The following is a 17,603-nucleotide window of genomic DNA, read 5'->3' as shown; positions in this document are numbered from 1 at the left end:
AGTGGTTACCGATCTACAATCAAACATATAAATGCACCAGGGCAGCGGGGACCTTTTTATAAAATAAATCACACATTCTTTAAAATGCAATGAACCAACTCCTAGTTTGCCAGTTTTGTAAGTTTTTTTTTTCATATTAGGTTCTGTTGTTGCTGTTTCAAGTGGCACATCTGTTATCACTTGTATATTAAACTCTCATCTTTTGAACAATTTTTTTAATTAATTTTTTTTCTTATTTTAGAGAGAGCTCATGAGCATGGGAGAGAAGCAGAGGGAGGGAGAGAGGTGGGGGGTGGGAGAGAGAGAGAGAGAGAGAGAGAGAGAGAGAGAGAGAGAATATCCCAAGTAGGGTCCACACTCAGCCTAGAGCCCAACATGGGGCTTGATCCCACAACCCTGAGGTCATGCCCTGAGCCAAAACCAAGAGTTGAACACTCGACCGACTCAGTCACCCAGGCACCCCTCAAAAAATGTCATAGAATTTCCTATAGTTCCCCAAAGAGGTTGAGAATTTAACGTCTTAGAATGTAGCCATAGTTACTTAACTCATTTCTAAAATGTCATGTATTAGAAATATGTTAAGAGAGATCAATGTATCCTAACTTTTCAAAACTATAGGTCAGCTGCAGCTTAAAGACACAGAATTCAAAAACTAGAAGACATCTCCGAGACATTGCAGAATTTCAGCATGCTTAAGTGTTGAAGGTGGCCAGGCACAGAGCACTGTGGAAATCCATCTGGCTGTGAAGCTGTCCCACAGCCTTGTCCAAGAGTCCCTGCTCAGCTGAGAGGCTGTGGGTAAGTCACAGCCCTCCATAAGCCTAAACCGTTACAATTTAAAATGGAAATAAAGCAACACTCAAAGTAGAGTGGTTTTGTGAGCATCAAATGAGTTGATGTGTTAAAGCACCTCGCGGGATTCTATTTTTTACCTCTAAATCCATGTTATTGTAACTACTATTATCATTTTATTCAAAGTCCCTAAGTATTAAATAACCTAAGAAGTAATCATCATGCTTAAGGTTTAAGAAATAGTATCGAGCAGTCAACCAATATTCATTTCTCTATGGCATCAATTTCCATTTCCAGTGTCCAATTCTTTTCTCAAAGGGAGGGGATCCAGGCAAGTTCCCTCACTGACACTTCAATCCCAAAGAGTGGGAGTAGATTAAGCATTTGACTCTTGATTTCACTGTAGGTCATGATCTCACGGTTTCTGAGATTGAGCCCTGTGTCCAGCTCTGCACAGACAGCACGGAGCCTGCTTGGGATTCTCTCTCCCCCTCTCTCCACCCCTCCCCTCCATAATAAGTAAATAAACTTAAAAAAAAAAACATAGAGAGTTATTACAATGATATTTTGAGATTTTTTTTTTTTACTTTTTATTTTTTATTTTAATTTTTTAATGCCAGTGGGAAATAAACTTCAGTAGTTCTAAAGAGTTAAGACAATTCCCATAGTTCTCAATTTTAGGAATCTCTTAAGCCCTGGGGAAATTTGGGTTGGGACAATATGATACTTTGGAAGACACAGTTAGGAAGCTTTTAAGTCTCCCAGAGTTAACACAGGTAAATACAGCATTTTCAGAAATCCAACAAAGGAACATGAACTTGTTTTTAAAAAATCCAGTTAACTGGGGCACCTGGGTGGCAAGGTTGAGTGTCCAACTTTGGCTCAGGTCACGATCTTGTGTTTCGTGGGTTCAAGCCCCATGTTGAGCTCTGTGCTGAAAGCCCAGAGCTTGGAGCCTGCTTTAGATTCTGTGTCTCCATCTCTTATATATATTATTAAATATATATAATATTAATAGATAATATATAATTAATAATATATATATAATAATATATAATATATAAGGTGATTCAAGTGTTTTGCTAAGTGTTTCCAGAAGATCACCTGCATCAGATCTTTAAAAAAAAAATCCAGTAACTTTAGGGGTGCCTGGGTGGCCCGGTCGGTTCAGTGTTCGACTCTTGATTTCGGCTCAGGTCACGATCTGACAGTTTGTGGGATCAAGCCCTACATCAGGCTCCACGCTGACAGCACAGAGCTTGCTTGGGATTCTCTCTCTCACACTCTCTCTCTACCCTTTCCCCACTGATGCAGGTGTGCGAACTCTCTCTCTTTCAAGATCAATGAACTGAGAAACAACCCGGTAACTTTATAATTTTCCTACCAGAGAAAAAATAGCAAAAACATAAATAAATCAAGCACAAAAGGGAATATGCAAATAATTACTTAAAGAATCTTCTGAATCAGGTCCCATTAAAGGTTTTTCACTTATTCACCCATGTAGAGGACGTCCACTGCAATGGGTCTTAAGCCTTGGGGCAGGGAGAATGATTTCGCAAGTCCCACGAAACATTTACAGTTCTGCTTCACGTGGATGACTCTTTGTAATCAAGAGCCAACACATAAGTAAAATTATCCAGTGTTCTCAAGGGAAAAGCGGTGAGTGAGTTTACACCTCCTGAGGCAGCATCACCACGAGGCACACAGGGACCATTCTGTGGACGTGAGTACCGTATTCGTGCTGTGACCTGATTATACCAACCAGCCTTACACACTGCATTCATAGCCGGTAGACAAGTAAACATGACATGAAAAATTTTTCACATGTAGTGTGTTTTTAAGTGAACGTTGTTATGTTCAGTTCTCTATTACCTCAGCTTTTTAAAACAAATAGTGCCTTTAGATTCATGCCCGCCATCTAAGGAAAAATAGCCAAGATAATCATGACAATTCAAATCACGGTCCATCAGACTCAAAATTGTAGGACTCCACCCGGCAAGTGAAAACGAAACCATGCCAAGTAGGTTCTTCAAAATTCTTAAGCATACAACCTGTCGGCAAAACATCACCTGTCATATTAATGGTGGTAGGACCAGTTGGACTGGTTACATACCTGGGTGGCATTTACCACGTACATCTGGTCTTTTGTATGAGACCTTCATATATAGAGGTTTACGCTCAGTTTCAGGTTTGTGGACCAAGTACAAACAGCTATCGCAAAATGGGGCTGTGAGTCAACACGGCAGACTCTTATTTTCGCTTTAGCTCCAAAAAGTGCATTTCGATGACTTCATTCTGAAAAATATCTGGATGCTGCTCTAGGCCCTGGGGCTACAGAGACGCAAAACATCTGGAGAGGCCTTCCTCTAGAGGAACGTGTTGTCTGGAGGTAGAAGAGGGAAGTCTGTTACGTCTACAAACACATCCACGTAAAATATGATGTGTGCGGAAAAAGCGGGAGTCCGGAAGAGGGAGAAACTACACTCTATCAATTTGGGGGCCACTGAATGAACAAAATGCGTTACCTTTTTTTTTTTTTTTTTAGCCGACGAACAAGTCTACTGCAGGGTAACTTCCCCCTGTCGTCTGTTTTCCTAGAAAACTCAAGTGAAAATTGCAATCTGTCTGCTAGAGTACGTACTGGAGCATGATCTCAAACTGATTACAGCCTTGTCGAATTGTATCAGCATCGATTTATAAGGCAGAGCCCCACAGCATGTCAGTGTGGTGCCGCCTCTTAAATGTGGCACTGGGCCTCTTTTATTTGATCCCGGGACAATCCTGTGCGAGCTTTTGTGTGTCGCCTTTATTACAGTCAGGTTGCTGTTTGGACCCTGAGGAGGTTTCTGCAGAAACGCTTGGGTGGGTTGGGAGGGGCCCTTCTAGGACGCTCGGGTTCTTTACGGAGCTAAAATGCTGCCAGGGGTATAGACACCATTTAATGACTGCTTAGGTTACAAAATGTCATTCCTAACCTCGCCTCGCAGACATCTGCTGAAATGAAAAGGTTTTTTTTTTTAAAATTTTTTTTTTTTTTTTTTTTTTTTTTTTTTTCAACGTTTATTTATTTTTGGGACAGAGAGAGACAGAGCATGAACGGGGGAGGGACAGAGAGAGAGGGAGACACAGAATCGGAAACAGGCTCCAGGCTCCGAGCCATCAGCCCAGAGCCTGACGCGGGGCTCGAACTCACGGACCGTGAGATCGTGACCTGGCTGAAGTCGGACGCTTAACCGACTGCGCCACCCAGGCGCCCCTGAAATGAAAAGGTTTTATAAGATTGTGTTACTTTTTGCATTACAAGAAAATTATAGGAAATGAATATTTTTTATTATTTTTTAAATTTATTTATTTTGAGAGCGAGAGAGAGAGAGAACATGTGCTGGGGAGGGGCAGAGAGAGAGGGAGAGAAAGAGGATCCCGAGCAGGCTCTGCAGCTCGAACTCACAAACTGTGAGATCACGACCTGAGCTGAAATCAAGAGTTGGACACTTAACCGACTGAGTCACTCACGCGCCCCAGAAATAAACATTTTAGATCAAAGTGAGAAAAGCTTTCCAGCATAGAATGGTATGATTAAGTCCTATTATTTTCCATCTGCTGCTTAGGAGAAATCTGGTTCCATTTATTCCTTAATATTCCATACCTATTTACTGAGTTCCTACTATGTGCCAGGCACTGGAGTGAGCCACACGACATGGCATTAGCTGATAATTTAAACTTTAAAAAGACTTAGTACATTAAGAAAAAGGGATATCTTAAAACCCCAAAGAGGTACTTTTTTATTGAACAAGAATCGCTTGCTGTTTTCTAAGTAAATTAGTTCAAACATGCACGTCGTCACCAGATTTTAGCCTGATACAAATAGTGACTGAGCGAGGTGGCCACAAACCGGTGCTGTTTTGAAGCGTTGCAATTTCAGCCGAGTCATTCAAGAAACGTTTCTTTCCTCTGACCTTTACACCTGCTAAGTGATAGTACAGCTAAGTCTGTACAGTGCACAGGTCAGACATCGCTAACGCTGCACAAATATCATTCAAGAGAAAACACTCTATTGCCCCACTTGATTACATGGAAATTGGTTTTATACAATAGAAGCCTTTTTGTTCAGACTGCTATGGACTCCAACAGTGTAAGTTTCTTTACAGAGTTAATAGACTAGGGATGGGTTTTGAATTTCACACGCATACACAAAAGCCTCATTACCATTTACATTCGTGCATTGGCTAACAAAGATGAGCAGGAGCTCCCTCAAATCATTAAAGCTGAAAAATGAAATCGAACAGAGCTGAGGAAAACCTGGTTTCTTAAAGCCCATTTAGTGCGGATGAACGTTAATTGTAATAGGGCATCCCAACCTATCACTAATAACCGTGCTTTGTTTCTCGGATATTAAAAAAGGTAGATACGATCCTTGTTTAATTTTAAAGTTATTTCTAACAGTTAAGTGCTGGGATTCTAGTTTGTCAAACATCCGTTTCTACAAAACTAAGTCCGAACTTATTTTAATTCGAAATAAAACGACTTTTTAGGCAAGAAATAATGAAGACAGAAGAAGGCAGATAGGAACATTATACGTGTACTTAATCTCTCCGCCTGAAAGCACTGAAGAAGTTCTTACCTAGCCTCAGTGGGTCCCGAGGCCACCTTAATATCCCACACCCCACTTCCCACAGATACGAAGATGCTGCTGCTTCCCCAGGTCTCTTCTGTCCTCCCCATACAAACCCCGTGGTGCTGGTCCCCTCAGCTTTCCTGATTCCCTTTCTTCTCACCCATGTGTCCCTGTGTACCTGCCTCGGAATATGTGGCAGCAAGTGGGAAAGAGGAAGTCTCCACCGTGACCTTGCGAATCATGGTCAGGGACGTACCAGCTGACCTGTTACCTCTTCTGAGCTGCCTCTGACCCTCACCCACACTGCCCTCAACTCCAGCAATTTACATTCCAATCTTCTTAAGTTCCAATCCCTGCCTCAGCCCTCAGGCTTGGGCCCGACAAGTACAGATCTGGGAAGCCACCCGCCAAGGTCCAGCTTCCAGCTGGCATTGCATTACCGCTTCCCAGTTTGGGAAGGATGGGCCCGGGATTCACAAATACAAACGGTCTTTCTTTCCACACACGTGGTTATCCTTTGTTAAAATTCACCTGAAATCTGTAAACTCTTTTGCCCTATTCCTACGGTTCTGCCTGAATCGCTTGTAGTGAGAAGAAAAGACGGTATTGAAAAGCCAGACGGAAACAGATGAACCTGACATTCAAAGTGTATTAAGACATCCAACTGATGCGGCAGGATGGAAGGGTTGCACGGGATAACGGTAATTTGCTGGTGTCACAGTCCTAAATCCAGATTCTGGATTCTAACCGCGTCCCTAACTTCATCGGTGAGGGGACACGCCGCTCCCTCTGTCCATGGCAGATACAGGTCCGGGCCAGTGGTGATCGGTCATGGATACTGGATGTGTTTTCATAAAATTCACCCACTGTGTTTCATTTTCTTAGATTCTGGAAGGAATGATGGGTGACTGGAGGATGATACATAGAGGCGATTGCTAGATTAAGCACATTGGCATTCACATGGGTTGTCTTATGCAAAACTTCCCGACAGATGTGTATAGGGGCTCTCGAAACCAGCATACTAAAACTGTGTTTTTATTACTGAAGTACAGCTAAATATTTCAAGTATAAAAATTTGCTAGGTTGTGACATACGCATGAGACTGTGAAAGCATCACCACAGTCAAGACACTGAGGGTATACATCAATGCCAAAAGCTTCTTCCTTTCCCTCTGTCCAGCACGCTAAAATTTCCACGATTATTTTAATAAATAATCAGTTCAATTCCCTGACAGAGACCACAGCATCAGTTCAATTCCATATAGCATTCCCTTTCATTGGAAGTCCTTAGAACTCCAGTCCTTGTCTATCCAATGCTCAATGCTTATTTCATTGAAGAGGTGCCTGCACGTGTGCATGCGTGAACACACAGTATACCTTTAGGTGCTATGCAGTGGGAGTCGTGTTTCCTCCAAATAATAAACTACATTTTTTTTTTACTAAACAAAACTCTAGAAAGATTTCTTCCTACTGAAACGTCTTTTCTTTTTACCGTATGGAACCAACCTTTTCTGGCACACCCTAGTTACAGGTTTAGAGACTTGATTATTGGAACTTCAAACCAGCCGGTCAGATTAGTATGCAAAATAGTCAACTTCATGGGATTGGAAGGACACAAACGGGGCCCGAACAATTAGCTCCTGTCACTCCTGCTGTGCGAAAATTGAACGGTAACACTCATGACGGGGGTGTCGGGCTCCGTGAACCGGTAGCATGGATTCTGCTGCCCGTGTCGTTTCTGGACACCACAAAGAAAACCAGCCTCCCACAGAGGTTATAATGATTCACTCAAACCCTTCACAGGTAGTTGCTTTCTGGGTAGCGTCTTTCTATAAACCATATAACTATGGTTGATCAGAGAGAAGTTTCTGTCTTGCCACATTTCTCAGAGTCCCTCCCCCCCACCGCCACTCACACAACAGGTCACATGACCTTGGCTGGTAGAAAAGACGATTTATCGGGAAAGAAGACACGGTAGTGCCTGTCAGAGGCCACTGACTTTGTGAAGAAACCTCTTCCCTTGCCACGTGGCAAGACAAGTGGCATCAACCAATCGATCGATCAATCTTTGCTGAGATCAGACGTAGCCACTTGCAGTGCTGAGATGTCAGATTCATAAAATAAACAGTTTGCTTGAGCATGGAGTGAAATATTTTCTATTACCGCTCTCTGTGTTAGCCCCACATAATACTGGACCATTCGCCTGGTCCATAAATATGTATTGAATTTCTACTGTGTTCAAGGCATTGTGGGGCACATAAATATGAATAGGACATAATGTGGCTCTTAGGGAGCTGACATCATAGCAGAAACGTATATGGCACTCAAGAGAACATTTAACTCTGATGATGATGGAAGACGTGGAGTCTGGCAGGAAGTCTGGAGCAAAGGCTTTCAGATCCAAGGAAATTAGGGATAAGCTTCACAAGGTTTCCATTTTAATTAAGCACCTTCTCTTCGTCACGTGAGCAGACATTCTTTCTTAGGCCTGTTAGGTGGTTTTGCGTGTTTTTGTCTCCATGTCTCTTTCCTAAACTAGACCAGAGGGGATGAACTTATCTTTTACATCTTGGTATCAGCATGCAGTAGGTTCTCTTGCTGAATGAATCAATACAATAGAGTAGAAACTATAACGTCTTTGGGGCATGACTTTCAGGCCCGCCTGGTCACAGAAGATTGCCTTCTAGGAGTGGTTCCTAGCATCCCTATTCTTTCCTGAAGGGGAACTTTGTTTCATTTACTACATTCACAATTTGCTCCCTATAGGAAAGAAATTTTTCTAGTCTATGAATGTAGCGTCATCGTATACAATTTCGCAAACACACAGAATATCACAGAAAATAATTGTCTTTTGTGACGCTCTGCTCAAAGATGACCACAGTATGGCTCTGGACCTTTTCCTTGCCTTTTATATGGGATGATACTACCTAAGTACCCTGTATATATTTAATATTCAGTATACATTGTGTATACATTTAATATTTTAAAACCACACATATGTATGTATATACGAATAATTAACCAAGACTTTGACCCAGTTATTTCTCTTGCTAATGTATTTTTATTAGTACAGTTCCAAAAATAAGGGGGCCAGACTAAGCTTGAGTTCCAAAAGGAGCTTGTGTACTTTTAATAGACAGTGTTAAAGTTTGCCTATTTTTAATCCTCTCTTTCAGCACAGAATTGAGGCCAGGTTAAATATGCTACTACCAGTTTTATTTTGGGGATAAATCATGCATTTCTGACCCAAGATATTAAATCCTGACCTGACCTTTGGGTCAGGCTCCATTCATCAAGATGCAACCATCTGGGACATTTTCAGTAAATACCAATGACCAAGTCTCTTGATACTTAATAGAGAGAGACCACTCAAAAGAAATAAGGTGGCTCAGGGGAGCTCCGAAGTGCTTTGTTAAAAGACAGTGTTATTAAACAAAATGTTAGAGCATGCCATTCGCTCCTGACCCTCAAACCCTCTCTCGCCCGCCTCTTTCTAGAATAATTTCCCTGCTGTGCCTCTCTCAGGCATCGCCTCCTTTGCCAAAGCCCTTCGTCATTATCACTACCTAAGTCGGAGGTGAATATTCCCCACTCAACGCCCTTACTATTCCTATACACGCTTTGACTGCCATGGCATGGACACCCGGACACCCTGATTTATGTCTTCCTCCCTTCTTGAACACCTGCATCTTAGAAGGACAACATTCTCACGTTTATTTTTATATTCTCATTTTCCAGCATAGCACCTGGCACACAGCAGGCACAGTTCACGTCTGTTGAGTGAACGGCTGACTGCGGGAGGTCCTAAAAGGTGGAAGAGAGTTGGAAAGGCAGGAGCGGACACGAGGAGCCCACTGCATGACCAGATTCGTTGAGCCCTAAGAACTGTCATTTAATTGGCCCCTTGGCACGAGGACCTGCCTTAACACCTCACTGTGGGACCTACACAAAAGAAACGATTTTCTTCATGTTCTTCCAAATCTGTAGAATGGCCAGAGCTGGCCTACAGGATGGCCACTTAGCCTCAATCACCCCTTCCATGCAAAGGCTGCCATCTGTTTTCAGAGTCTTGCCTTAGGTGTTAGGTCTCTTCTCACAGGGGTCCTTCCCTGGGACCTTCCTCATTTCCCCCTGAACACTCAAAACTTGGGGAAAATGGTAAAGACCTCCTTTCTTGGCAATGACATCTCCCTCTGGCCTCTTCACCGCTAAACACGGATATTTTCCGAACAAGTTTCACCGGGCAAAAAAAAAGCCAAAGAAAATTTGCATGGCAAAGGTACACATATCATTTTAGGCATGCAAATTATTGTTTTTAGAAGAATAAAAGGCTGTAAATATTTTGAGAAGTGGGCCCCTAGTGCCTCTTAAGTATTCTAAACTACACTGTGTGCTTCGTAATTATGTAATATATAGAATACCAGCTGCTTTGAATGGTACTCTGGAGGTTTGGATGGTATCAGAAAGCTCTCCTCCCCCAGTGAGAGCCATAATCAAGCAAGCAACACCGCAAAGCCAGAACCAATTGACATTGACTTGCTGGATTTTAACATACTTTAAAACAGATGTTTAGTCTGTGTGGTGTGGTCTCAGAGAAACATATTTTTGCCGGCAAAAAGTAGAGTCTTGACGAAGTTGTATACCTGTAAAGTGTATTAATATTTATCAGCTCGTTAACATCTGTCTAAAGGGATACCTAGGTTGCAATTGGATATATATGCACATACTTACATTTTACATATTTAAATATTTATATCTTTGCATTCAAATACACACATACATTTAGCCAAAAGACAAAACCCTCCATGCTTCTTTTCATCCATGACAAAGAGCAGAGATACGGTTGAGCTTCAGGGAGAGAAAAACATAATAAAGCATACTAACGCTTTCCACTGGGCCCCATGGCTGATACAACTGTAGGCATCTTTTTGAAGCCTTCATCAAAGAATAGGTTAATTATCTATGGTCTTAAAAATCCTCTTCCCAGTTGCATATATCCTGAAAAATAGGACCTATGTAAGAACTTTGACTGTGAAGACAGAAAGAACAGGGCAAAGAATGTAGACCCAGAAAAATGAAATGGAAAAGCGTACCCATCCTCCAAGGCTAGAGCAAAAGAAGGGCTACTTCTTTTCCTTTTTTTAAGAAAAATAAATGAGTTTTATTTTTGTGAAACTCAATGAAGCAAGTTACTCAGAGGTTACTTTGGCTGAAGCCATCTCAAGACGCAGGCCTTGAAGTAAGCCTGTATAACATCCCAGCTCCATAACTTACTATGTGACCCATAAGCAGGTTACCTGACCTTTTTGGGCCTCAGTTTTCTCATCTGGCAAAGGGCAATAATACTTACCGTGAAGACATGTATTCTTTGCTTTTTTTCTTTGTATTTATTTATTTCAGAGAGGACGAATAGAGGAGGGGAAGAGAGAGAAAGAGAGAGAGAGAGAGAATCTCCAGCAGGCTCTGCACTGTCAGCACAGAGCTCGATGTGGGGCTCGATCACATAAATGGGGAGATCATGACCTGAGCTGAAATCAAGAGTCGGACACTCAACCGACTGAGCCACCCAGGCACCCCCACCAAAGACATGTATCCCGTTACAGCTCCTGCAGCTTCGAGTGGAAAAAGCACCCACGCAAGTCCATACACAGGGACGACTACAATTTCCCAAACTGTAGTCACAAAACACTTCGGGTCATTAACCAGTCTGTATGTCTGGACGGTACACTCTTTATGATCTCAGTTCTGTTTGAGTCTGAGCAGAATAATGTCCTTAGGAGAAGACAAAGACTGATACGTGAGCAGTCTGCCTAATGGTAATGACCTTACCCTGCATGGAAACACTTCCTACACATCTGTTCACGTTTACCTTTACCTTTCCATCCACCTGTGTCTCATATAAAGTCCGCGCCCTCATTTTCACTCAGGAAAATCTATGTTAACGTGCACTGCAAAGAACAGATAAGGCGTGCCTACCTATTAATTGAGTGACGTGACTTTTGAAGTTCTAATAATTACTCATCTTCAACGGTGAAGTGGAGTGATAATGGTGATGCAGATTTCTGCATGTTCTAATGCCACTGCCAATTACCAGGGGTGTAAAGACAATCACATTCATAGGTAATGAGAGGCCAATATTGACAGGGAAATAAAACAGTTTTGACTAGAAATGACTCATGGTTTAATCTGCCCGCTCGCTTCCAGCTGTCACACATATCCAAGACATAGACTATCACAGCTACGTTTCCTCCTATTTAAAAGTCATCATCCCACAACTTCGTTTCTAATCCAGCAAATATTTATCTAGTGCTTGTGATAAGCCGTTCTCTTGTCTCTTCGTCACAGAGAACTTTCACGAACCCGTGATCTCTACCAGAGAAAACGGCAGCGTTATGAACCAAGTCCCAGCCGTGGATACGTTTTCTTTGGTTTAGACAGGGTTTTTAAACAATCTGAGCCCACGTTTTAAATTCTTTTAAATTGTTTTGGAGAGAAAGGGACAGAGCGTGAGTGAAGGAGGGAGACACAGAACCTGAGAGGGAGACAGAGTCTGAAACAAGCTCCAGGCTCTGAGCTGTGAGCACCGAGCCTAACACAAGGCTGGAACTCACCAACTGGGAGGTCATGACGTGAGCTGAAGTCAGACACTCAACCGACTGAGCCACCTAGGCACCCCGAGCCAAAATTTTAAGACGTGCAAGTTTCCCATCAAAATAATAATAATAATAATAATAATAATAATAAATAGTAAAAATACAAAACCCACAAAAACTAAAAAACGAAACCCTGGATGGTCTGCTTTTCCTGAAAAATCCAAACTGCTGGCAACACCAGACTCACAGTCCCATACGGCAATGACTGACTAAGGCTGAAGCAGGTCATGGGTTCTTCTGCTCCCCACACCTTTCTCCATGCATACACACTCACGTGCTCCTGCGCTGGCTGCCCTTTTCAAAGACTGGAAGTTTCCCAGGTGCATGTGTACATCTGTACCCTGTCCCATAGAACCATGGTAGCCTTCCTCCCCAGCTCTTCTTCCTCACTTGCCACGGCGTTTTTGCCTCAATCACAGAACAGTTTGTTCTGAAAGTAAATTTAGTTCTGGCTGTCCATTCTCACATCTAACCCGACTGGTCCTTCTCCTCAGCCTCTCTGAAGTATCTGCATCCATTTCCAACCCCGCTTTCCGGACTCAGCCTCCACCCTGGGCTTGGTGGCCGCCTCCCCTTTGGTTTTCACCTAACTTCCCTTTTGACTTCCATGTCCTCTTTGGGCACCATCGCTGGATGCTCGACGTCACACCCTCCATGGAATGACATCCTCTGTCCTTTCCCCACTACCAAAAACTGCATCAGCCAAAACAACTTCTGGATCCCTATCTCCAGCTAAGATTTCCATTTGGGAAAGGACATGTGTTTGTTGCATGTCCCCAAGCAGATGGTACCTGGAACTCAAGACGCCAAAAGGTAAACTCATTAGCAACCCCTGCTGCTTTATGTCAGAGTTTTCTGGATCTTCATTATCCCTATACAATCCTTCCAGTTATTCATTTCTCAGTATCTAAAGCTCTCCGTTCATCTTTCCGTCTTGTGACAAATCCCTCCTCCAACTGCAGCAGATCCTTTCAATTCTAGAATCCAAATGACCTTCTGTCGTCCTCCCCTGCCACTCTCTGGGCCATTAGTAGAGGTGAGGCCTCAGCAGCCCCTTCCGGGAACTCTGGGCTTCTGACTGTGCCCCAGACACTGCTCCTTCCATCCCCCAAGCCAATGACAGACAAATCCTCCTAAAGCACTCTTCCTCTCCTCCCCTGCTCCACACTGTCTGAGAAAAAGTTCCAAATTCCTTAGCCTGAGGTGCACGTAATGCTATGGCCTTCCCTACCCTTAACCTTCTCTTCTATATTCTTTCATAGCACAAGGAAACTACACTTCAGGCTTTTCCTATTTTCTGAGCTTTCCTGCACTGTACTTTTATTCGTATTTATATTTCTTTCTTTATTAAGACTGGATCTTCCCCTCTGTTAGCAGATGGCGAACGGTTGCCAATCCTTCAAGCTTCAGTTAAAACAGTACCTTCCAGAAACTTCTGGTACACCCAAGTAGAAATCATCTCTCTTCCTACTTTTACTCTACGACTATACCATGTTTATTAAGTCCTTACTACATATGCCAGACATTGTACTTACAGCAACCTCACAAGGTGTTGTTACTGTCCCAGTTTTAGAGATGATAAAACAGGTTTAGAGAAATTACACAACTTGCCCGTTGTTGCACAACAAGCAACGTAACACCTTATCGTTTCCTCTTTTACAGCATTTAACATGTTTGACTTGGTACTTTGTATATGGGAATAACCTCCTCTACTACATAGATCCGAGCTCTGGGGTCAAGTAAAGTATCAGAGATGAATTCGAATTCATCGTATTATATCCACAACACCTAGCAGGTAGTAGGTACTCCGCTAATATCTACTGAATTGAGCGATATTAACTAACTTCTCTATGCCACACTTTTCTCTTCTGTAGAATGGGGATCATACTAGTACCCTCCTGTGCCTCCGTTGTTAGGATTTAAGGAGTAAATCCAGTAGGGTTCCTAGAACAGCGCCTGGCCGATAGCATGCACCACCTAACTGTTAGTTATGTGAGGAGCTGGCGTGTTGATGGTTGTTTGTTTGTGCCTCTTAAATGGCTACAATGAAGATGCTTAACCCTGAAAGGAGAAACCCTGTGGAAGCATGCTGGACTCCTTCATTTCCTCCCTAGATTTTCTCCCACCTTCATTTCTTCTGCAGGTGACTCCCCAGGAGGCAGTCAGGAACATCCCCCTCTCACTGCCATGCTGCCCAGTGGAGTGGGATAAGACAACACCACACCCCAGATTCTCCCAGGTCACAGACTCCCGAGATCCAGGTAGGACTACCGTACTTTCACCAAACTTTCTGGAAGACACAAGATACCCCTTTATTAGGACCGGATGCATGTTACCCTCAGAAGGAATGACAAATATACTGACATAAGCAAATGTGAAATCCATAGGAATCCATCAATACAATAAAAATGTATTATGTAAGGGCGCCTGGGTGTCTCAGTCAGTTGAGCTTCCGACTCTTGACTTTGGCTTGGGTCATGATCTCACAGTTTGTGAGTTCAAGCCCCCCCCATGCCGGGCTCTGTGTTGACAGCGTGGAGCCAGCTTGGGATTCTCTGTCTCCTCTCTCTATGCCCCTTCCCCATTCATGCTCGCTCTCTCTCTCTCAGAAATAAACTTAAAAAAAAAAAAAAGAAAAACATTTATGTAATTATAAGTAATGAATAGAAATTAGTAATTACATTACATTATTATACTAGTAAAATAAAAAAATCGTAGAAAAAAAGAGGTATCATAAGACCTCTTTTCTTTATGGGGAAAAAAAGACATACACTAAATTATTCAGGCACAAAAAATGGTTATATACATAAACATACTAGTTTCAACTTTCCTTTTTTTTTTTAATTTTTTTTTCAACGTTTTTTATTTATTTTTGGGACAGAGAGAGACAGAGCATGAACAGGGGAGGGGCAGAGAGAGAGGGAGACACAGAATTGGAAATAGGCTCCAGGCTCCGAGCCATCAGCCCAGAGCCTGACGCAGGGCTCGAACTCACAGACCACGAGATCGTGACCTGGCTGAAGTCGGACGCTTAACCGACTACGCCACCCAGGCGCCCCTCAACTTTCCATTTAATCATTCAACGGATAATCGCCAAGTAAATGCTAGAGGTAACCACTGCTAGGGACCAGAGACACAAAGATGAATAATTAAAAGTCTGTATACTCAAAAAATATATCCAGTGTTTCTCAATAGGGGGCAATTTCACCCTCAGAGGCTATTTGATGGTGTCTGGAGACATTTCTAGCTGTCATGGCTAGATGTGGGGAGGGGCTAGTAACTGGCATCTAGTTTAGTGAAGACCAGTGATACTGCTAAACATTGTCCAATGCACAGGACAGCCCTCTACATCAAAGGATATAGACTTCCAGTTTAAAACATAATCTGGATAATCTGAATCCAAGGTGGAAGTGAAATCAACATCCACGCAGCCATATGTAATACATGAAACGAAGGATATTGTTCCGTATTTTTTTTTATTTCACCCAATAAATAAATCCTCTGAATTTATTGCCTTCATATTTGTATTAATTACATTTGTTCTTTAAAAATAAAATCACCTGAAAATAAACATTCCTTGAGTTTCTCTTATCCCCAGGTGCCATTCGCTTCAGAAAGCCTGTCTTACTGCTCACCCAGGACTCGAGGGCAGAGAATGTGACACATTCTCCACAACAGGGTTCCTCTGGTGAGGGGCTCTCCTCAATTCAACTGGGGCGGGGGAGGGGGTCACCGCACCCAGGCTACGGGCAGCTGAATGTTTGTAATGTGCCCCAGAACTGACTTTGTGGATGGGCTCTAAATTTCCACATGAAAGAAAAGCACAGAGGATCTTTAGATTCTGCAAACGCCATCTACCTACAGAGCAATAAACATGAAGAAAATAATGCAGACAGAAGAAATAAAAGGAGAACCCCATTTTGACAAATGGCAAGAAAGATCAGCACAGGTTTCCAGGATGGATCGGTGATTCTGGTCATAAATGCCTGTTTGACTACTAGATTCTAGGCTTTGCCATAACTCACTTTACATGCAATCCAAGATCCAATTAAGTCCTAACACCATAAACTTTGCTTCTGTCATTTATAAATAAATAACAAAATTAGGTGATGGAGTTCTCGTCGTCTCTCAAAAGGCGCGCTCAGCGTGAGTCGACCAGGCTTTGGTTTAGGCCACGTGCATTTTCAAAGGAGCAGGATCATCTTGTCACCAAAGGCACGTGCAGGTCTGTAAATCTATAGCTCTGTTTTCAAACTGCTGACTTCAGCAAAGCCGCTTCAAAGCAAGCGATGCCTTGGATTTTATATATAGCTGATTAAATAACATTAAAAGAACTGTTATATTATACATGCACTTGAGTTTTTTAAACTGGGGAAATAAAATACTCCAAGCTTTGCTTCAAACTAAATTTTAAACAAGCCATTTCCTAACAAGCCCAGCCCTGGAGATAAGAATTCTGATAATTCCTTGGGATTATAATGCCCTCTTAGTGACATGGAAAGATAAGATTCAGTTGTCTAGAGGCCCTACAAAATATAGGACTGTATTAATGACCGCAGTCGCTGCATGGCTGGCCCCCAGTAGATGGAGGCCTTCTGCCTTTCATGGCCCCAGTCTCCACCATGGTTCCCCAAGGGATGATGCGAACTGCTTGGCTGGCTTCTCATTTTGGTCTCTCAAGAAGAGAAAAGCCTCTTATTTCAGAAAATACTCAAGGTGGCTGAGAGAAAGCCGAGAATCGAATGTTTATTTCTATTTTCCTGCTTGCATATTCTATTTCACCAAAATATAACCAAAATATGACAAAGACTTATCACAATGAAACATTAGCTAAATCATACCACCTGTGACTGGTGTTCAGCTAAGTGCCGTGTAGTGGAAAGTCAAAAGACTAAGTCCTACAAGTCTAATGACTTAGAAGTAGCTTCAATATACACACCTCCATGTATTTATCATGGACACAAAGGATAAGTCCCAGAAAGAGTCGCAAGTAAAATACTAAAACACGCTTAAATACAGGACGTCTAAAGTTATAGTCCTCAATGTCTTCACCACAAGATAGACGATTTAACCCGTATCTCCTTTCCAGTAATGGCAATATGAGGGTGGGAAAAATTGTCCAGTTTTTCTTGCAGTACTGTGTGGTGAAAAGAACAAGGATTTTTTTCGAGTCATAGGAAGCACCAAACTAAATTCTAAGACAGAGTGCTTATGTTCTTGGAGTCTTGTTTCCTCTATCTTTAAGTACCTCTCTATATTAACCAGCCTGGGTTGCTGTAATAAAATACTACAGACTGAGTGGCTTAACCAATGGAAATGTATTTCTCATCGTTCTGGAGGCTGCCAAGCCTAGACTGAGGTGCCAGCCAATTACGTTCCTGATGAAGGCTCTCTTCTTGGTTGCAGATGGCCACCTTCTCTCTCTGTCCTCTCTGAGGGTGGAAGGACCCACCCTCATGACCTCACTGACACCTAAGTACCTCCCAAAGGCTCCATCTCCAAATCCCATTGCACCAGGTGGGGGTTAGGGCTTCGACATAAGAA

At 42.6% G+C, this 17,603-nt stretch overlaps 1 long non-coding RNA gene across 1 annotated transcript; it reads left to right on the top strand.

The window, feature by feature from the left end:
- The first annotated feature begins 12,680 nt into the window (after positions 1-12,680).
- Positions 12,681-14,480, top strand: LOC122219205. The gene is made up of 2 exons (XR_006202301.1): positions 12,681-12,872; positions 14,203-14,480. It is a non-coding gene; the product is annotated as an uncharacterized LOC122219205 (long non-coding RNA).
- The last annotated feature ends 3,123 nt before the right edge of the window (positions 14,481-17,603 follow it).

The sequence above is a fragment of the Panthera leo genome, chromosome B2 (assembly GCF_018350215.1).
Source record: "Panthera leo isolate Ple1 chromosome B2, P.leo_Ple1_pat1.1, whole genome shotgun sequence".
Classification (NCBI taxonomy): Eukaryota; Metazoa; Chordata; class Mammalia; order Carnivora; family Felidae; genus Panthera; species Panthera leo.
Note: the sequence above shows the minus strand (reverse complement) of the source record. Positions and strands in the feature narration are given on the sequence as shown.